Source organism: Schistocerca americana, chromosome X (assembly GCF_021461395.2).
Source record: "Schistocerca americana isolate TAMUIC-IGC-003095 chromosome X, iqSchAmer2.1, whole genome shotgun sequence".
NCBI classification, from domain to species: Eukaryota; Metazoa; Arthropoda; class Insecta; order Orthoptera; family Acrididae; genus Schistocerca; species Schistocerca americana.
This window is the reverse complement of record NC_060130.1, coordinates 148,219,004-148,242,165: the sequence shown is the minus strand read 5'-3', so window position 1 is coordinate 148,242,165 and position 23,162 is coordinate 148,219,004. Positions and strand designations below refer to the sequence as shown.

The following is a 23,162-nucleotide window of genomic DNA, read 5'->3' as shown; positions in this document are numbered from 1 at the left end:
CTCAACCAATTTTATCAATCTGTTTAACTAATTAGACTCTGGGTGAGACGTCCAGTACTAATTAGTAGCGTCACTCCATATATGTGAAATCCACACAGAATCTACCCACAAAAGTCTCTTTCAAGGATTAAGCACTGATATCACATCTGTCCTACAATGAAAAAGCGCGTAGCGACACCTGGATTCCACATAAATCAGCTTTTAAATTTATTTTACAACTCACAACTTTGTCTCCATCTGAGCAGCCAAAAAATGCTGGATATCGAAACCCAGTCCCTTGCAATAAAAGACAACATATTAACGGCTCCTATTGTAGGCTTCTGGGGTTTGAAGAGAGGACTTAGTAGATAATATTTCCAATGAGTACACATGTCCAAAAATGTAACTGTTGGATACAAAATTAGTTTGGAAGATGAGATCACTTTAAAATCTCCCACTTCACGGTATGCACATACACTGAGAACAGTGTGCCACAGTCAATCCCAATTATAATTATTACATCACATACCACGTTCATCTGACTACAATAACAGATGGGAAAAACTGGTACATTCGCAACTAGAATAGGTGGAAAAGAACCTGATGACGAGTACTCAAAACATTCCCCATGCGTTGGGTTCAAATGGTTCAAATGGTTCTGAGCATTATGGGACTTAACTTCTGAGGTCATCAAAAAATGGTTCAAATGGCTCTGAGCACTATGGGACTCAACTGCTGAGGTCATTAGTCCCCTAGAACTTAGAACTAGATAAACCTAACTAACCTAAGGACATCACAAACATCCATGCCCATGCATTGGGCTCCTGCAGAGCACACAGGTCAGAGTTAATTGTTTACAACGTGTGTATGCCGTGACGTGGAAAACCTGAAAGTCAACTGACCTTCGAAGATGCTTACATCAAAACTCATTTCTGGACAGGGGTTCCTTATCATAGCTTTATCTACAAAGTCTCCTCTGCAACCGCCAGAACGGTCTAATAAGAATTCTGAAACACCCTGCATAGCCCTATCCCTACCCCTATACGACCATCTGATTAAGGTCTATAAAGTTCACTCACTGTCTGCACTGCAGAACTATAACAATCCCCCTACTATCATTACTGCTATCCCTATGTAATACTAGCAACCTACCTACCATACTAGGTCCAAATCACTTATCTCCATGCACCCTATCAATACACCATACCTTCCAAAAAACTGCGTATGGTATAATGTAAATGCTGAAGACATTATATTTGGCAACTGTCATTCCTTATTTCTCAGAATTTGAACTCTCTCACATCTTTCAACACCTCCAAAAACACACGTTATTCATATCAGATGCATTGTGCTGCCACCTACTGCCAGGTACTCCATATCAGCGACCTCAGTAGTCATTAGACATCGCGAGAGAACAGAATGAGGCCCTCCGCGGAAGTCACGGACTTTGAGCGTGGTCAGGTGATTGAGTGTCACTTGTGTCATGCGTCTGTACGCGAAATTTCCACACTCCTAAACATCCCTAAGTTCACTATTCCTGATGTGATAGTGAAGTGAAAACGTGAATGGACATGAAGCAGCATAAAAGCGTACAGGCCGACCTAGTCTATTGACTGACAGAGACTTCCGACAGTTAAGGAGGGTCGTGATGTGTAATAGACAGACATCTATCCAGACCATCACACAGGAATTCCAAACTGCATCAGGATCCACTGCAAGTATTATGACAGTTAGGCAGGAGGTGAGAAAACTTGAATTTCATGGTTAAGCAGTTGCTCGTGAGCCACATATCACGCCGGTAAATGCCGAACGACTTCCCGCTTGGTGTAAGGAGCGTAAACATTGGACGATTGAAGAGTGGAAAAAGATGTGGTGGGTGACGAATCATGGTACACAGTGTGGCGATCCGATGGCAGGGTATGGTTATGGTGAATGCTCGGTGAACGTCATTTGCCAGCATGTGTAGTGCCAACAATAAAATTCGGAGGTGGTGGAGTTACGGTGTGGTCGTGCTTTTCATGGAGGGGGCTTACACCCCTTGTTGTTTTGCGTGGCATTATCACAGCATTGGCCTGATGTTTTAAGAGCAATTCAGGGATGGCGACGCATCTTTCAACACGATCGAGCACCTGTTCATAATGAAAGCCTGTGGCGGAGTGGTTACACGACGATGGCATCCCTGTAATGGCTTGGCCTGCACAGAGTCCTGACCTGAATCCTAAAAAACACCTTTGGGATGTTTTGGAACGCCGAATTCGTGCCAGGCCTCACTGACCGACATCGATACCTCTCCTCAGCGCCGCACTCTGTGAAGAATGGACTGCCATTCCCCAAGAAACCTTCCAGCACCTGACTGAACGCATGCCTACGAGAGTGGAAACTGTCATTAAGCGTAAGGGTGGGCCAACTCCATACTGAAATCCAGCATTACCGATGGAGGGCGCCACGAACTTGTAGGTCATTTTCAGCCAGGTTTTCGGATATTTTTGATCACATCGTGTAAGTAAAGTGCAGCTGCTCACGGAGGTCCAGTGTGGAATGTAATTATCGTATGGCAACGAAACTTGGTAGATATTCTAATACATTAATGCGGAACCGATTTACGCTGAAAAAAAAAATAGTTCAAATGTTGTCCACCAGCTGCAAATCTGGCTCTGTAAAGCATCTCGTCGACGTCTCTGGTGCTCGTATTGAACAAACTGTATAAGCAGCGGTTAATAATATAATAAAACTTACACTTTTCTCACATGTTTGACTTTTTCTGCCCACATCCTATTCCTTATCTATTAGGTGTGGAAACGTTTCTATATGTCTTTCTTGTTTCTGCAGCGCCAGATTTGAACGTGGTGATCAAAATTGGAAATAATTTTTTGCAGTGCAATCGATTCCGCATTAACGCATTAGAATTTCTACCAAGTTTTTGTTCCATACTATGACTACAGCCCACACTGGACCTCTGTGAGTAAATTCACTTTAATTATAACCATCCAGTACAGGGTCGAGTTGGCGTCTCGTTACAGTTACTTTCGTAAATTAGAAGAAGAATAATTACTGATTCGACGAAAACACATATCATCATCAACGTACAGGTTAACTGCATTAATGCCAGTGAGAGTCATGATACAAGCTGGAGTGATACATCGTAGGACATTGACTACGACAATCAACAGAAGGATCATTTTTTTTCAGTTTATTAGTTTTCAGGACGTACCCATACAGCCATCTCAATAGTGTAATGTCACTTATGACGATACGAACGTGGGGACAAACAACACCCAGTCCCCAAGTGAAGAAAGTCTCCGGCCCCGCCGGGAATCGCACCCAGACCTTTCGCTTAGCAATCCGCCACGCTGACTGCACAGCCACCGAGGCAAACTAGCATCGCCAGTGAGCAACCTTAACCTGACGTCGATGGCATGAACAGCGAAATACTGGTACAGGAACACTACGTATGCTGCACAGCGATCTGAGATACATACTAGTAGAAGTATCCTTTAAGTCAATTGAATCTCCAACACATTGTCAGTTGTAAATTGAATATTGAGGAGGTGTAGTGGCTAATGTAAGATTTTTGTTCACTGTGGAAACTTTCCAGTCATCCACCTACGCAATAGTAATTGCAGAGTACACACTAATGGTTCGCCTATGACAACCGATAGTACGTACAAATCATTAACATAAGATAATGTGTTGAGCAACACTCCTGAGCGGACAGGCACAGCCACATGTAGGGGATTTGTCGAGTGCTAATATATGAAGAAACCGCTAGAGACAAAGTATTGTGGTGACGTGCAAGATCCAGAACTGCTACGGGCAGTACAGTACCTGGCCTGGACACATCCATAGCCTGGACTGTTCCAGCAGCGACAGCAGGCTGACAATACTCTGGCAGACATGGAGTCTCGGGAGGCCACTGCTGCTGAACGTGAAGTAAGTATGAGCATTGTTAACAGCAGTCGTTGCAACCTATTCGTGTTAGTCTGAAGCTCATAATTTACCAGAATGACAAATGCCCCTATTGCAGCACATTTAACTCAAAACATCTTGAAATACTCGAGCTTTTTTTACTTGTTGGTGTTAGTAACCACGTCTTGTAACATAATGCACCATGTCAAATGAAGTAACATGATACAAGATGTCATGTCATATAACGTCACACATGTCCTCAAGTCATCTGACAAGGCATTTGTCATGTTGTGTAATATGTCACAACACGTCATAAAAGTTTAGGATGCATGCATCCCTATTCTGGGATGCTTCCTATTATACATTCACCACCACGACCAGGTACTTCCTATTGTGGGTGCATCCCACTCTGTAGAAGCACATAAATTCATCAACAGGGGGGGTCCAAGAGAATTCACTGCGCTGGGATAGTAGGGTTAATTCATAAAAAGACGCGAGTATATCAACACGTTTTGATTTAAATCTTTGAAACCGTCAGATACGTCGGAAAGCTATTTCTTTTCTTTTGTATCCCTAACTCTGTCCAGGATATGTTTTTGGTGCTACGACAGCAGCATTTTTCATTCTGGTTCCCAACTGTTACTCAACTATAATTTTGACGTTAGTCAGCCGTAGCTTGGCAACCGATGTAGAACTTTGTTGATTCGGGTGACGACTGATCCGGCATACGTTCTTTTACTGTCTTTCTATCCATGTTGCTTATATCGTGGCAACGTATAAAGCGCTCACAAAACAACATGATAACCGTTAATGACATATATTTATCTACCTCCATATAAAATTTGAACCATCCTGCAAGCTTGAAACATAGAAGAAAAAACTCACAGAAAACGTGTTTTTTGGTAAAATCCTAAAGAGATTAGATTACTGAAACTGAGTTTTCAATAATATTGTAAGAGTATATCTTTTATCTATCTGGTTGACTTTAAACGGTTTCCGTGCATTCAATTGACGTAACAACGAATTTTACGCGCTACATTTAGCTCAGTTTTAAATCATCGTATCTCGACAACGGATAAAGTTTATTCCATAAAACAATTCCTTTTGACTGATTAATCTACCTTCGTGCTAAGCTTGAACCAATACGTGCAAGTTTAGTAGCACGCTTCAAAACCCTCCTAGAAAAACGAGTTTTTTGTACGTAAAATCTAGACGAAGGAAGATTTTCCCAAACGGTTAACACTTGTATTAGACCATGGACTGATACATCGGTGAACCAAATTTGAACCCTAAGCCTCAATCCAATCCGTAGTTATTTAAGGATGACTGTTTGACATGTAGGCCTAAGATCCGAACGAAGGTGACTATGCACGTAAAATTCGAAAGTTGCACATAGAAACGTTGCTATTTGCTGAGCATTAATTTGAGCCCAATTAAAATCTTTTGTGAAAGGTACTGATCGATTCGTACAATTTGCCTGGGCGCCAGTTCCTGTTCGTCGTTCAAACTTTGCTCAATACTGGAGTGTACTGTAACATAGGTACAGTACGACAAATGTTCGAATGTCCATACAAATGGTTCGTGGTTGGGGCTATACCAAAAACCTGTTACCCCAAGTTGCTTGCTCAAATAGGAACCGAGCACTAAGAACCTACAAACCGGCATTCTGCGGGCGGCTTTTACGGACATACTTGTTACAGCGCTTCCGCGCTGCAACGATATTGTGCCAGGCCGAGATTCTGTTTTGGTTGTGGGTGAATCTAATTTCGACTAACAATCAATGATGATCAGGTAATATATGGCGCAATGCGCGTATTATGGAAAGTCTTAGGATATAATCGAATTTGTGTTACAGTAGTTCTTTTGCTGATGATTTGTAGTTTGAAGATGTTTCAGTGATAGTGTTGCAGTTGATTACTGAAGTTCATCATCAAACAGTTTTATTTTAATGTGGCAATTTGTTCTTTAGAATATTCGGAGGGAAGTGAAACGTTTAGACTTCCCGTCCAGGGTATAGCTTCAACTACAATGCAGTCAGATTATTTTATTTAAGGCCGTCAATGTCATAAACCGTTGCGGGTGATTTTGCAGATTTAATATTATGCCCCCAGTACAGGTGGTCTCACTTGGACCGGAACTGATATTCTTTGAGCGTCCAGGATAGGAAGTGTGTAAGCAAACAGACAGATTGTACAAGAACGTTACTTAATCACAGCTAACGATAGGCAGAGCCCCACACTGGCAACCACAAGCATCTCGCCAGGAGAAACGCCACAGTACATTGTCTGCAACAAATAACATCGGGAACTGCACATCATACAAATACACGACGTTGTCATTTACGCTACAGTTTCAGTAAAACAGCGCTGTATAAGTTACATGGTATACATACAATTTGTACAAATGTCTTAAGGCTGTAACTACGGATGTAATTTTTTAATGTGTAACTGTCACAGACTGTGCCAAAAAAGACGCACTTTTGATATATCACCGATGCCCCGTAGCACTGAAACGGGATATATTCACAGCATGGAAGTTATAATACGAAAAGCATCGAATACGAGTAGCTTTTGACTATCTTTCCGTAAAATTATTATAATAAATCTCGCAAAAAATGGCGCGTTTTCGAGATATATTCAATGCGGCAGTGCTCTGGGGCAACTTGTATTCGTACCAAATGCGTTATAATTTAAAAACCACCAAATACGGAGTTCAGCTTCATACGATTTAATCCAATATGGCGCCTCCTAAGTTCTGCTTGTGACGTGAAACAGATGTCGCATTTCATTGGAAACGTTTTGTGGTGTCACCGCCAGACACCACACTTGCTAGGTGGTAGTTTTAAATCGGCCGCGGTCCATTAGTACATGTCGGACCCGCGTGTCGCCACTGCGTGATCGCAGACCGAGCGCCACCACAAGGCAGGTCTCGAGAGACTGACTAGCACTCGCCCCAGTTGTACGGACGACGTAGCTAGCGATGCACACTGACGAAGCCTCGCTCATTTGCAGAGCAGATAGATAGAATAGCCTTCAGCTAAGTCAATGGATACGACCTAGCAAGGCGCCATTGGTAACATTGCATGTATCTAAAGAGTCTCACTTGTATCGCCACAATCTCCAGATGTACCAAAAGGATGGATTAAAGTTAAGTATTCCAGAAGCTACGTACTTTTCTTTATAGCATTCATTACGTATCCTGTTTCAGACCTCACGCCATCCTGCTTTAGCTTAGCGCGTGCCTTTCGGCTTCCTCTCATTGTGTCTAGGCTGTCTTGTCTAGACACCACACGCTTCTCTCCAGTACCACCAGAACCGTGTCTTCCAGCAGGGGAGGGAGGGTTACCCGCAGGAAGTGCAGATGTGCCTCGCCTACGAGCAGTTGTGGAAAGACACTAGCCCCGTGGCGAGGTCGCCAGTAGTCTCCCATCCGCCCACCACATATACTGGGGCTGAACTAATGCTGATGGTGTGCTGCCACCACACCGTTGATTGTCTCCGCAGGACACAAGTGCGTTTTGTGAAGGTTGTCGATACCACACCTAAAAGTAGCCTGATCTGTGACGGAGATCGTAGCACTATGGTGTACTGCGCAACAAACCAGCCAGAAAATCGTCGTGCAGAGACAAGTCCGTAGATAATGAGGCCTGCACCTGATAACATCTGCGCATAGTGGCAGTGTTCCATGTGGCCACCTGGCTTTCCCAACGCTAGCGGGCCACATAATATATTACGGCAAGCGGAAAAGAGAGAAAAGAAAGAGAGAGATGTGGTGAGAGGAATTTATGTGTGTATGGTAAACCCCTCCCCTCGAATATTTCCTTCCATCATATCTCTTCTGTGTTGCCACAGGTGTACTAAGATTGCAGTACACGCGAGGTGCCTTGTTGCTTCCACTGCTCTGCGTGTAATGCATAAGTACTAAATGATGTTCACCAGCCTGCAGTCTTCTGTAGCTGTTGTCCCCTGTGCAGAAAACAGCACGTGTGTCGTGAATCCGTTATCTTGAGGTTATAAGAAACAGTTAGCGAGGTTCAAATGGTTCAAATGGCTATGAGCACTATGGGACTTAACAGCTGAGGTCATCAGTCCCCTAGAACTTAGAACTACTTAAACCTAATTAACCTAAGGACATCACACACATCCATGCCTGAGGCAGGATTCGAACCTGCGACCGTAGTGGTCGCGCTGTTCCAGAATGTAGCGCCTAGAACCGTTCGGCCATGTTAGCGAGGAACTGGTATTGTATAAATAATTAAATTTTGAACTGGTATTTTTAAACAGGATGCCACTCGCTTTTCATTAACAGAATACGAGGAACTGCACAATTATAGTCCATTTTGGGAATCACAAACAATTTCCAGTCTTCACACTTTCACGGAGAATAAACAAAATAATTAACTAAGTGTTTGCGTTATTACTATTAACCTAGTTCTCATTTGTCCGAAAAACCAGAGATTGCTGATCAAGTTCGTAACCAATGGCGACCACGTCAGACAATATGTCTGTTCTCCGAGACTACTGATCGAGCTCTTACATTTACAAACCACAGATTTGAAATTAAGTCTTAACTGATACCGACCGCAGCAGACGACGTGTCTGTCCTCCCAGCTTGAAAACCGAATGACCTCGCCCGCCATCCGAGTTGACTGCGACTCAAAGATATACGAAGTCCTTCGTCTGCTTTTCGTTTAGCAGTCGTTCATTATTCTGCTGTAATTAACACTTTTGAACTAACGGAATGATAGCCCGCCTCTGAGAGACACTTTCATATCAAATGCAAGTAAATTCACTGTTTAGTTATTCTAATATTAAAAACAACAGTTAACCATTTTGGCGTGCTGCTTCCGAACACAGCAGCCAATCGCAGAGAAGGATCACAATTTTGACGGCCTTTCTGACAATACGCGTTCCGAATACACCATCTGTCACCAGTACCTCATACCGATTCACGTCATACGTCATCTTCCCACTGATGCCTTCTCAACTGCTCTGATAAGAGCTTCTTGTAGCCGAATATGACGACTGTGAAACCAGAAATATTACAATCTGCTGACAGCGGTATCATATTCTACCCTGTTCAGCACTATGTTCCTCCAGTCCCGTACCAGGTGCATCCGCCAATGGTTACCCATTTACGTAAGTAAGCCTGTCTCACACAGATGACGGAACGCTGCTGGAAACAGTTTCTGGTCGGACTGCTAATGGAGGTTATGTATTTACCACTAAAAGTCGTGCTGCCGCCCGCCCACTGCCGTTTGCCAGGCTGTATGTAAGGATGATGTCGGCTTGTTTCTCGTTGGTATAACGGGACATTATCTCTCAGCTCTGTTATAAACAACACGCATCCACACTAGTGTCGGGAACAGCAGTAAAGCGGATGCCCACTATTAATAATAATGCGTGAGGGCGCTACCATCGTGGAAAACATTACTGCCTTCTTCAATGTGGAGCTAAAACACTGGTACAGACAAAACGCTCCCAGTCATGTGCTGCGTTCTCACGTCTCCTTTCATCCATTGAAACCTACACAGTCAAACGCCTTTCATCTCTATCTACAAGTGGATGTAGCTCCGCTATATTTCTGGCCTTACGTCAGTACGATATTTTTTCCTTCTTATCGTTTTTTTGCTGTTTATTTCCCCTGTGTAGCAGTTCACACGAGCATCTGACAGGCAGGTGGAGGTGGATGCACCGAAATACTGCAGGCGGCCGTATCTGCCTCGGATCCGTCCTCAGCGGTGGGCAGACAGACAGAATTACTTAGGAGGTGCCCGGCTCCACCGGTCATCGTCCGAAAGCGGACCACGTGATCGGGACTGGCGATGAGCTACACGCCAGTCACACAACACGAACGTACGAACCCACAAAGATACCTAATACTTCCATTAAATCTGAAAGGGGCATAAGGAATGAGATGATTACAGCAAGTGATAGCAGTATTTGTTCAGGATCTACATAGCATCAAAGTTACTTACTTACTTTCTGACAACACGCGTTCCGAGCACACCATCTGTCACCAGTACCTCATACCGATTCACGTCATAAGTCATCATCCCACTGATGCCTTCACAACTGCTCTGATAAGAGCTTCTTGTAGCCGAATATGACGACTGTGAAACCAGAAATATTACAATATGCTGACAGCGGTATCATATTCTACCCTGTTCAGCACCGTAGTCGGTCCGCCCCAGTAGCTGAGTGGTCAGCGTGACGGATTGCCGTCCTCTGGGCCCGGGTTCGATTCCCGGCTGGGTCGGAGATTTTCTCCGCTCAGGGACTGGGTGTTGTGTTGTGTTCATCATCATTTCATCCCCATCCGGCGTGCAGGTCGCCCAATGTGGCGCCGAATGTAATAAGACCTGCGATATGGCGGCCGGACCTGCCCCGCGAGGGGCCTCCCGGCCAATGACGCCAAACGCTCATTTCCATTTCCAGCACCGTAGTCGGTTTTTGGCATTGCAATTCAGACCTCGTTCGTCTTCCGCGGTCCATGAGGTCTTTCCCAGCTGCCGGCCGGAGTAGCCGAGCGGTTCTAGGCTCAAACCTCTTGGGATAATAAACAACTAAAATGTTACTCCTTGTCACTTTACAATGGCTTTTCCAGTCACTGTTACGTGTCCTCACTTTTCTTCGAACAGCTAGAAGGACGGTAGTTGTCGTATAAACATTCGAAACAAATATACTCGCGCCATCAAGAACATCTAATGAATGCAGTCTTTTGACAGCTGCACTGTTCCTTCCAAAGAGTCGGCGGACAACAAACTTGGTTTACATTTAAAAATATGCTTTTTCGGGAATTAATTTTGGTGCGTACCACGCATACGATATCATTGTCTGAAAAATCGGTGCTGAAAGTTGGTTATGAATTATGCTGTGAATAATTATTTCATCCGTGCGGTTGTGCAATTCCCGCTGGGTTTCCAGAAGCACACTACAATTCTGAAGCCTTGAAATAAAGTTTTTAACCTGGCGATAGAAATAAACATCTCAGGGCTGGCACACAGATGTGCTGTTTGGCGGTAATACGTTTAACGTGCACGTCGGTTGATCCGACAAAACTTGTTATCAGCAACGTACGGTTTACAAACATTCCCAATGAATGAAACTTCCTGGCAGATTCATATCAGCGCACACTCCGCTGCAGAGTGAAAATCTCATTCTGGAAACATTCCCAATGAATGTTCTGTAAATCGAATTTGGCAATTTCCCGGATTTGGAGCAAGTACTGTAAACATTTTTCAACGAGTCGGTTAAGCGATTGACCTCTTCTGTAACTTGAGGACCAAATGTAATATTCCTTTCTTGCAAATACAGGAAAACCTTAGGCAATACTTTTCCACGAGGCTGTGGTGTCATATTGCGCCGTATACGAATGTGTTAGTTTTTTCTTACGACTAACTGCGAAAAGAGTCCGTTTTTCTCCCTTATGCGATAACGTGCATCGAATGTTCACCCGATACTCGCATCCTGTTTCATTGGAGTTCATCACGTAATCACGATTAAAACCAGTCGTAAGTGGCGCCGTTTGCGTGCTGCAAAGAGCCGCCACTTTCTGTATATCTTCTATATTTTCTACCTCCTTGTCGGAGATGTATTTAGTGACGTGCCATTGACGCATTTTAAATTCCGATTTGAAATTCCTTGACCAAGCTAATGATGCAGCAAACGTAAAATCCTTGTTGGTCGTATACTGAAGAGCTGCACCTGCAGCCCACTCCTGGAGTATTCTCGTTGTTACATTCTCATTCCTAGGGCAAGATTCGACAGATCGGTCATATGTCCACTTATTTATCGCCTGGTATTTGTCATATCTTGTCCCCCCTTTAACGATATCATTTTCCCACAATTTTAGGCCCTTCTACCTTTTCAGGGCTGTTGTTGCTCCATTCTTTTGCAGTGTTTGTAGATTCCAATTTGGATGATTCCTGGCTAGCGCTACCGCCTTTACTTTTGCTTCAAGGGGTACAGCGCCGTAGTTCAATCGTTTAGTAACCGGTTCGTAGTACTCATCGCGAACAGATGAAACACAGATTGCCTGCGACGTGGACATTTCCAAAGTGTTATGACCATTTTGCGATTCATTAGTCGTTATATCTTCCACTGATTCACCTTCCACTTCGCCTTCATGGTATAGTTCTTCGGTATCAACAAAAGTCATTTTGTTCGACAGCTCCAAAAATCGCTCCACTATAGCCACTCCTATCAATCTGCAACGCCGAGAAACAGAACTGCCTGCTTCGGGTAGTGCATTGATAATACATCTGCCTTGCAACCCTTTTACAAACCGACACTTAGCGTCGGTAACTTCCCGCTTGCCGTCGTGTGTGACAGGCTCCCAACTATGTATTTCAGCGCTGTTTGAAGGGTGTTCATCCTCCAATATTCAGATTATGCAACTGAAAGATATGACACAACAACCACTAACTAGTTACTACGGCATAAACGGAAAAGCTAATTACCACAGACTATATACAATGCAAGTCATATGTTGCTTACGGAAGGTCACTGTATTATTTCACAAAACATATTTTATTCGGCGTATTAACGATGAAAAATCATTACATGTATCCTCGCGGTTCGCTGGAGCCTAATGATGGAGAACAACTCTTTCCGATTGGCTTCTATAAGGTTCGTACTGGACACCCTCACTACTCGAGGTTCACAATTATGATATGTTGAAGAGGCAACCAGGACGACATAACTCTCCCCGCGTGCATTCTATCCCCTGCCTCACTGTAAACAAACGTCGCGCGAGGAGTTCGCAGCACTCTTAATCGGAGTTGTTTTCATGTGACAAGGCTTAAAAGTTTAATTCTTTGCTAATTCACGTCGTTTGGGAAATTAGTTTTCTTACCTTATTACTATTATTGGTTCAGATGGCTCTGAGCACTATGGGACTTAACTACTGAGGTCATCAGTCCCCTAGAACATAGAACTACTTAAACCGTACTAACCTAAAGACGTCACACATATCCATGCCCGAGGCAGGATTCGAACCTGCGACCGTAGCGGTCGCGCGGTTCCAGACTGTAGCGCCTAGAACCGCTCGGCCACTCAAGCCGGCTTATTACTAGTTGCGTACCTTATTAGCCCTCTTATCCCTACGAATTCTGATATGAAAAAGTACAGTTTAAAAAAATGATAACCGTAGAGTTTTCTCGAAATTCGAGCCCGGGTTTTTCGCTTTCCGGGCAGTTACCTCGTGCGTTGCGCTATCGGCGCTCTCTGCGAAACGCATTTACCATGTGTGTACATAAGCGGTAGTTGTAAACATTTCTTCCCTCGACTTCTGGAAAAGTATGCGTTTGCGGACACAATACCCGATGTTGGAAAACGCTCTATTTACAATTATCTATCTATTCCGCCAATTTGAGTCGATTGCTCATCATAACCTTTATGGGTGATTTTCACAGAAACGGGAAGGTGTTGAGCCAAATTATTTTAGAGTCCTTCGTTTTTCGTTGTACACAAGCGACCTGCCAAATTTGAGTGGAATCGGTTGGCCGTGTCTGAGGCCTTCACCTTCTCAGTCTTCTCTCTCTAACCACAGCTACTATGTCCTGTGACTTGTACAGTTACTGCAATTTGCGGATTTTCCTTTTTCTCTAGTCATCTCCATTCTTCATTGGCCTAAAAATCTGTCTCAGAACAGCATTCTCAAATGTGAGGAGTGATCTTTCTATCTTTTGTATCATAGTCCACGTTTCTGCTCCGTATAGGACGAGAGGTTGTGTTACTTCCCTGCAGATTCTAATCTTTTTTGGCTCTCCACAGAAGTCGGGACTCCAGCAGGTTTCCTAGTGAAATCCTTGACCAGTTTACTGCCTGGATTTCTGCCTTTACTTCGTGGTTTCTCTCATTTCTTTCACTGAATACTTCCTGAAGATATTTGAACTCTTTTACACTTTCAAAGATTTTGCAATCTACATCTAAAGGTCTGTCATTGTCCTCTGTGGTCACAAAAAGGCAACTGGTCTTATCCATATTCATCTTCAGACCTGCTCTCATTGCCTCTTCCATTAACACCCTTGCCATACGAACCAGATCTTGTTCATTCTGCGCTACTGGAACTACATTATCTGCATAAGCCAGGATGTTGATTCTTCTGTCCATCTGAATTCCCGTTCTCCAGGCTTGTTACGTTTGTCAGTCCTGTTTCAAAAAACCAGATGAAACAGATAGAGCGGAGAGGCATTCTCCCTGTCACACTCCAGTCTTTACCTTGAATTTCTCTGACATCTTTCTATTCACTTTCGCCATGCATTTTGTCTCTTGTATACAAGCTTGTCTTATTTATGTTAGTTTACTAGGAACCTCCGCCTTTGCAATTCTTGCCATATTGCTATTATGCACTTTTTGGAAGTCGACAAAAGGACTGTGCTCATCTCTGTGAAATTCTCGTCTCTTTGATAGCATTTGCCTTATTATACACCGAAGCGCCAAAGAAACAGCTATAGACATGCGTATTCAAACAGAGAGATACGTAAACGAGCAGAAGACTGCGCTGCGGTCGGCAGCGCCTATATAACACGAGTGTCTGGTGCAGTTGTTAGATCGGTTACTACTGCTACAATGGCAGGTTATCGAGATTTAGGCGAGTCTGAACGTGGTGTTCATCGCACGAGCGATGGGGCACAGTATCTCCGAGGTAGTGATGAAGTGGGGATTTTCCCATACGACCATTCCACGAGTGTACTGTGAATATCAGGAATCCGATAAAACATCAAGTCTCCGACATCGCTGCAGCAGTCAAAAGATCCTGGAAGAACGGGGCCAACGACAACTGAAGAGAATCATTCAATGCGACACGAGGGCAACCCTTCCGCAAATTGCTGCAGATTTCAGTGCGGGGCCATCAACCAGTGTCAGCGTGCGAACCATTCAATGAAATATCATCAATATGGCCTTTCGGAGCCGAAGGATCACGCGTGAATCCTTGATGACTGCACGACACAGAGCTTAACGGCTCGCCTGGGCCCGTCAACACCGACATTGGACTGTTGATGACTGGAAACAGGTTGCTGGTCTGACGAGTCTCGTTTCAAATTGTATCGAGCGGATGGACGTGTACGGGTATGGAGAAAACTTCATGAATCCATGGACCTTGTATGTCGGCAGGTGACTGTTCAAGATGGCGGAGGTTCTGTAATGGTGTGGAGAGTGTGCAGTTCGAGTGATATAACACCCCTGATACGTGTAGATACGACTCTGACAGGTGGCACGTACGTAAGTATCTTGTTTGATCACCTGCATCCATTCATGTCCATTGTGCATTCCGACGGACTTGGCCAATTTCACCTGGACAATGTGGTACCCCACACGTCCAGAATTGCCACTGAGTGGCTCCAGGAACACTCTTCTGAGTTCAAACGCTTCCGCTGGTCACCAAACTCCCCAGACATGAACATTATTGAGCATATCTTGGATTCTGTTCAGAAGAGATCTCCAATCCCTCGTATTCTTACGGGTTTATGAACAGCTCTGCAAGATTCATGCAGTCAATTCCGTCTAGCACTACTTCTATTAGTCGAGTGCATGCCACGTCGTGTTGCGGCACTTCTGCGTGCTTTTGTGGGGCATACACGATATTAGGCAGGTGTACCAGATTCTTTGGCTCTTCAGTGTATGTAGTTGGTCTGTGGTTCATTTTCTCTTTCTAAAACGTGCTTGTTGGAATCCAAGTACCTCCTCAACGTATGGAGTTAGCCGCTTCAGCAACAACATGCTCAGGATCTTCTAAGTTGTGCACAGTGAGGCTGCTGCATTCATTGGATCTTCTTTCTTTAGTATTGGGCAGATGACCGACGGCTTCCATCCTGCTGCGATACTTTGTCTACTCAAAATTAAACTAATTACTTGCTATACTCTCTCTTGTAGGATGTCTCTGCCCTCCATAAGCCTCTATGCACGTATGCCATCTATTCTAGCGGCCTTTCCTCTTTTCATCATTTTTACGGGGTCTCCTATGTGCTTCTTCTTCTTTTGATGATGCTGTCACACGCTGTTGATGGTGCCATCCACATTCAGGAGATTTTCGAAACAGTTTTTCATTCCTCCATAGCTTTCGTTTCATTTGTACTTCATGGCATTTGATCACGTCGATCCTCACGTTACACCCTTTCTTGAAGAAGCTGACTGTTCTGCAAAAGTCTCTTGTGTTGTTCGATCCCTTTCTGCCAGCGTTATGTTGCTGTTTATATACCCTCGCTTTTCTGTTCAGATGACTTTCCTTGCTTCTGTAACTGCCTCCATGTATGCCAACCACAGTCTTTCGTCTTGTTCGTTTGTCAGTCATAACATTGCATCCTCTTTTCCCTTCTTTACTGCATATCTGAACTCATCGTTAAACTATCCTCTGCTCCTCCTTCTCTCCAATGGCTTCAGCACTTCATCTGCTGCGTCTTTGACTTCGACATCTGAGCTTGGAACATAGCTTGTCTACATCTCCCTCTACTTTGAGGGCAGCAAATTTGTTTCGAGTTTCAGTCGCATGTTTTTCTTTAGTATGGTCCTCTTTCAGTAGGTAGGTGTTCATTTTCCAGCCTGTATCTCCAGTTTCTGCATTCTGTCCTGTCACGAATAGTTGTCAGTACAAGATGATGGCCTGATCCTATTCCTGCACCTCTTTGAGATCTTACATTTTCAGAACCATTTCTGTGTCTCTCACCCACCAATATTTCGTCTATTTGGCTCTGCATGTTTGTGTTGGGTGATATCCAGGTTATCTTATGAATATTTTTGCGAGGAAAGTAGGTACTCTTAATCCTTGGGTTTTCTGACGTTGCCAAGTCGGCTAGTCGCATTCTGTTGTTGATGAAGGAATCGTGTAGGCTTTCGGGGCTAATAGAGCGTCTCAGAAAGGCCTCTTTTCCTACTTTCGTACTGGTATTACGTAAGATCATTTTCACATCGCAGATCATATATTGATTTTAGGTCTTCGTGGGAACTATTTTTCTCGTTACCGTCTTTACCTTCTGTAGGTGCGTGATATGAGACCATTGCTAGGTTGTAAAACATTCCTTTCATTCTTATCCAGCATATTCTTCCGCTGAGAGCATTGAAGTCCATGATATTTCGTTTTATTCTGTTGACTACTGCAAAACCAACTCCAATTTGATGTTTACCTCCTCTGTCTCCACTATAGAAATAACTGTACAACTAAGCTTTATGCATCCCTGTTCCAGGCCATCCTGTCTCTCATAGTGGGATTATTTCTAGACTGTACCTATTCAGTTCTTCATGAAGCACCTCCACCACTCCTGGAGCGCAGAGTGAACTCACATTTCAAGTGCCACATGTCACTTTGTGATTGTTCCTTGATATTCTTGCATTAACATTTGATTTCTTGGGGTCGTTTCCATTGTTGTTTCATACCGAACCCAAAATTATTTCTTGGCATTTGGTAACAATTGTTCTTTTATGGTGTAGGGGAGTTGGTCCCACGTCCAACCCATAACATGGAGGACCAGAGTATCCCATTTAGTCTGGATCATCAACTTTGAGCCAACTGGTTTTGGGGGCACCGATCAAGAGAAAAGCTACCATCGTCATAGTTCTCACGATCTTCTGACCACGCAAGCCTCACCATCACGACAAGGTAAGGCATGGGGCATCAAAGAGAAAGAGGAAAGAATCAGATATTTAGAAATTAATATCTTAGCTTTGTATGAGGTTGGCGCACAACTTCTTAGCGTTTTCCCATACGTTTAATAAGCCCAACAGATACTCATAACAAATACTTCTTTTTCCGTGTGTTTTAGGAAGCTTTAATTATCGAGTACTTGTAATACTGTTCCACAGATTTCGTGTCTGTTTTGAATACAGTCCACAGACAGTTAGTGCTTATTTTCATTGTTTCCAACAAGATGTGTCTAGTAAGCACAGTTTAGTCGGCTATCAGCCGCCTTTAGTGAATCAGCAGTCTAGTTAAAAGTTGATTAGCTCTCTAGAGTAAATTGTTGATTTCTTAGGATGAATGGGATGTGTGACTGCTGTGTACGGACGCAGGAGGAGCTGGCCACTGTTCGCGAACAGCTGAACGTGCTGATGACCGCGGTCAGCCGTCTTCAGGCTGCTGCTTCGGAGTGAAGAGGCAGTGGGGAGTCTGGTGTGTCGCATGGTACACCCCAGGTGTTTCATGCTTCACCCACGGTCCCTGCTGTCGAGACATCTTCGCGGGTACCGAGCGCTGTCGGGCCACCCTCTCCCCAAGGGGAGTGGCGGCTTCAACGGCGTTCGCGTCACAGGAGGCGGAGGGTCAATGTGGAGATTAGCCGTGTGGCGTCGCCCACTCTGCCTGTGGGTGGACATGTGGCCGCTCCTTCAGCAAGGTCCGAGCAGGAACACGGGGGGAGGTTTTTATTAGTGATTGGGAGCTCCAGTGTTAGGCGGGTGATGGAGCCCCTTACGGAAATAGCGGAATGGTCGGGGAAGAAGGCCACTGTTCACTCTGTCTGCTTGCCGGGGATTCTCATCCGAGATGTGGAGGACGCCTTGCCGGCGGCGCTAGGGAGCACTGGATGCACCCGACTACAAATTGTTGCTCATGTCGGCACCAGTGACTCCTGCCGTCTGGGTTCAGACGTCATCCTCAGTTCATACAGGCAGTTGGCGGAGTTGGTGAAGGCGGAAAGCGTCGCTCGCGGGATAGAATCTGAGCTAACTATTTGTAGAATCGTTCCCAGAACCGATCACGGTCCTCTGGTTTGGAGCCGGGTGGAGGGCTTAAACCAGAGGCTCAGACGATTCTGCGGAGACCTGGGGTGCAAATTTCTCGACTTCCGCTATCGGGTGGAAAAATGTAGGGTCCCCATGAATAGGTCAGGCGTGCACTACACGCAGGAAGCGGCTACAAGGGTAGCGGAGTACGTGTGGAGTGCACATGTGGGTTTTATAGGTTAGAGAATTTCCTCCCTAGGCCCGACAAGACGCCTCCTGAGACGCGACAAGGCAAAACGCAACAGGGAATGAGAATGTTAATGTGGTAATAGCAAACTGCAGGAGGGTCTATATAAAGGTCCCAGAACTGCTCTCATTAATAAACGGTCACTATGCTCACAAAGTACTAGGGACGAAAAGTTGGCTGAAACCAGATGTAAACAGTAATGAAATTATAAACTCAGACTGGAATGTATACCGCAGAGGCAGGCTGGACAGTGAAGGGGGTGGCGTGTTAATAGCGATAAAAAGTGCTATAGTATCGAAAGAAATTGACGGAGATCCGAAATGTGAAATAATTTTGGTGAAGGTCACGGTTAAAGCAGGCTCAAACATGGTAACTGGAGGTCTCTATAGGCCCCCTGGCTCAGCAACTGTCGTGGCAGAGCACCTGAAGGAAAATTTGGAGAATATTTCGAGTAGATTTCCCGATCATGTTATAATTCTTGGTGGAGATTTTAATTTACCAGATATAGACTGGGAGACTCAAAGGCTTATAACGGGTGGCAGGGACAAAGAATCCAGGGAAATTTTTTTAAGTGCGTTATCTGAAAACTACCTTGAGCAGTTGAACAGAGAACCGACTCGTGGCGATAACATATTAGACAGACCCGAAATACTTGAAACAGTTAACACAGAAGAGGGAATCAGCGATCATACAGCGGTTACTGCAGCGATGATTTCAGCCGTAAATTGAAATATTAAAAAAACGTAGGAGGATTTTTCTGTTCAGCAAAAGTGACAAAAAGCAGATTTCAGAGTACTTGACCGCTCAACACAATAGTTTTATTTCAAGTACAGATAGTGTTGAGGACCAGTGAACAAAGTTCAAAACCATCGTACAATATGCATTAGATGAGTATGTGCCAAGGAGGATCGCAAGAGATGGAAAAGAGCCACCGTGGTACAACGACAGAGTTAAAAAACTGCTACGGAAGTAAAGGGAACTTCACAGCAAACATAAACATAGCCAAAGCCTAGCAGACAAACAAAAATTACACGAAGCGAAATGTAGTGTGAGGAGGGCTATGTGAGAGGCGTTCAATAAATTCGGAAGTAAAGTTCTATGTACTGACTTTGCAGAAAATCGTAAGAAATTTTGGTCGTACGTCAAAGCGCTAGGTGGATCAAAACAAAATGTCCAGACATTCTGCGAGCAAAACGGTACTGAAAAAGAGGATGACGGGCTAAAGGTCGAAATACTAAGTGTCTTTTTCCAAAGCTGTTTCACAGAAAAAGACTGTACTGTAGTTCCTTCTCTAGATTGTCGCACATATATTATAATGGTAGATATCGAAATGGATGACAGAGGGATAGAAAAACAATTAAAATAGCTCAAAAGAGAAATGGCCGCTGGACCTGATGGGATAGCACTTCGATTTTACACAGAGTACGCGAAGGAACTTGCCCCCCTTCTTGCAGCGGTTTACCATAGGTCTCTAGAAGAGCGTAGCGTTCCAAATGATTGGAAAAGGGCACAGGTCATCCCCGTTTCCAAGAAGGGACGTCGAACAGATGTGCAGAACTATAGACCTATATCTCTAACGTCGATAAGTTGTAGAATTTTGGAACACGTATTATGTTCGAGTATAATGACTTTTCTGGAGACCAGAAATCTGCTCTGTAGGAATCAGCATGGGTTTCGAAAAAGACGGTCGTGTGATACCCTGCTCGCGCTATTCGTTCACGAGACTCAGAGGGCCATAGACACGTGTTCCCTGGTATATCCCGTGTTTCTTGATTTCCGCAAGGCGTTTGACACAGTTCCCCACAGTCGTTTAATGAAGGAAGTAAGAGCATATGGACTATCAGACCAATTGTGTGATTGGATTGAAGAGTTCCTAGATAACAGAACACAGCATGTCATTCTCAATGGAGAGAAGTCTTCCGAAGTAAGAGTGATTTCAGGTGTGCCGCAGGGGAATGTCGTAGGACCGTTGCTATTCACTATATATATAAATGACCTTGTGGATAACATCGGAAGTTCACTGAGGCTTTTTGCGGATGATGCTGTAGTATATCGAGATATTGTAACAATGGAAAATTGTACTGAAATGCAGGAGGATCTGCAACGAATTGACGCTTGGTGCAGGGAATGGCAATGGAATCTCAATGTAGACAAGTGTGATGTGCTGCGAATTCATAGAAAGAGAGATCCTTGTCCTTTAGCTACAATATAGCAGGTCAGCAACTGGAAGCAATTAATTCCATAAATTATCTGGGAGTAGGAATTAGGAGTGATTCAAAATGGAATGACTGTATACAATTAATCCTCGGTAAAGCAGATACCAGACTGAGATTCATTGGAAGAATCCTAAGGAAATGCAGTCCGAAAACAAAGGAAGTAGGTTACAGTACACTCGTTCGCCCACTGCTTGAATACTGCTCACCGGTGTGGGATCCGTACCAGATAGGGTTGATAGAAGAGATAGAAAAGATCCAACGGGGATCAGCGCGCTTCGTTACAGGATCATTTAGTAATCGCCAAAGCGTTACGGAGATGATAGATAAGCTCCAGTGGAAGACTCTGCGAGAGAGACGCTCAGTAGCTCGGTACGGGCTTTTGTTGAAGTTTCGAGAACATACCTTCACCGACGAGTCAAGCATTATATTGCTCCCTCCTACGTATATCTCGCGAAGAGACCATGAGGATGATATCAGAGAGATTAGAGCCCACACAGAGGCATACCGACAATCTTTCTTTCCACGAACAATACGTGACTGGAATAGAAGGGAGAACCGATAGAGGTACTCAAGGTACCCTCCGCCACACACCGTGACGTGGCTTGCGAAGTATGAATGTAGATGTAGATACTTTAGACATTGATAATATATTCTCCTTCACTATTTACAACAGTCAGGGGTAATTTTTCGATTGTGCGACGGTACATATCACACGATTTTGAGATGAAGAACTCGTCGAATCATATTCGGAGCGCATTTTCATCCAGCAAGGACGTTCGTTGAAGGTTGTCTGATAGAGAGATGAAAAAAGTGAACATTTGGGGCACAAGATCAGGTGAATAAGATGAACGCGCAATGATTTCCCAATGTTTCTACTGTATAGTGTTTTCTGTAGACTAATAGCTCCGGCTGGAGTGGCCGAGCGGTTCTAGGCGCTACAGTCTGGAACCGCGCGACCGCTACGGTCGCAGGTTAGAATCCTGCCTCGGGCATGGATGTGTGTGACGTCCTTAGGTTAGTTAGATTTAAGTAGTTCTAAGTTCTGCCAAACCCAGGAGGTGGTGACATCGCCTGGGCCAGGTTAGATGGGTCCAGACCGCCGAACGACTGAGTGACCGACCCGCCACCTGAGTAGGAGTGGGTCCTTGGCCGAGAGGAGGAAGCTCGGGCTAGTAGGCGGCGAAGGACGAGAGGTGCATCCGCCTCTCCGGAGTGCGGGGTGCTCTTGCCGGGGAGCGTCGCGTGAAATCGTCGATGACGGAGCCACCGACGGGGACCAGTGCGCTGGCAACGGCGCGCTGAACCCAGCAGTTCGAGGATGCCCTTGGCCTTGGGGCGAGGCCGGTGGGCGAGCTGGATCAGTCCCCCCCCCCCCCCCCCCATGCCAGAGGAGCCGGTCCGGGGCAAGAGACGGGCTCCCAACCTTTTCACTCGTCAAATGAATCATGGCTGACCAAGAGACGAGTGATTCGAGTGTTCTCTCGAGGTGTTCGACACATACTGTTCCCACCCCTGAAGAGGGCCTGGGGCAGAATGCAGAAAACGTCACTGAATGGCATACTAGAATCAACCAACTGCTAGATTCTAGTATAAAGAACGGCAAGATAAGTAATACAGCAGTTCTCTCTATTAAGAAGGAACTCGCCGCCTGGGCTATCGCTAGTGCGAAGCTCGAGGGGCGGCTAGAGGAGTTAGAAAAAGAAAATGAACGACTGCGAAAACAGCCCACCAAAACGTGGGCAGGAGTGGTCGCACAAGCGCCCACTAAAATACAGACAACAAAAGAGACCATCGAAAAGGTGTCCAAAAGGCCTGACACGGCAGTCTTCTTAAGACCCCTGCCAGGCCAGGACATTAAAAAAGTGCAACAACTTTTTACAACTACTGTAAACCCGGCAGCAGACAAAATTAAAATAAATTAGGTAAAGGCAACCAAAAATGTCGTAATAGTAGATGTTGCCACCGAAGAAGACCGGGATAAGATACTCAACCATGACAAACTTAAAAAGGTCGTTAAGTGTGAACCGCCCAAAAAGCGGAATCCCTTGGTGATCTTGTATGACGTGCCCACCACCATGAATGAAAACGAGATCTATGAAACAATAAGTCAACAAAATTTTGAGGAAATGAATCTAGACAACTTTAAAAAAGAAT

The 23,162-nt window shown here is 44.7% G+C and overlaps 1 protein-coding gene across 1 annotated transcript in view; it reads right to left on the bottom strand.

The window, feature by feature from the left end:
- Window positions 1–23,162, bottom strand: part of LOC124555871 (Down syndrome cell adhesion molecule-like protein Dscam2) — a 606,714-nt gene that overhangs the window by 217 nt on the left and 583,335 nt on the right. The gene's annotated exons all lie outside the window — the stretch shown is intronic.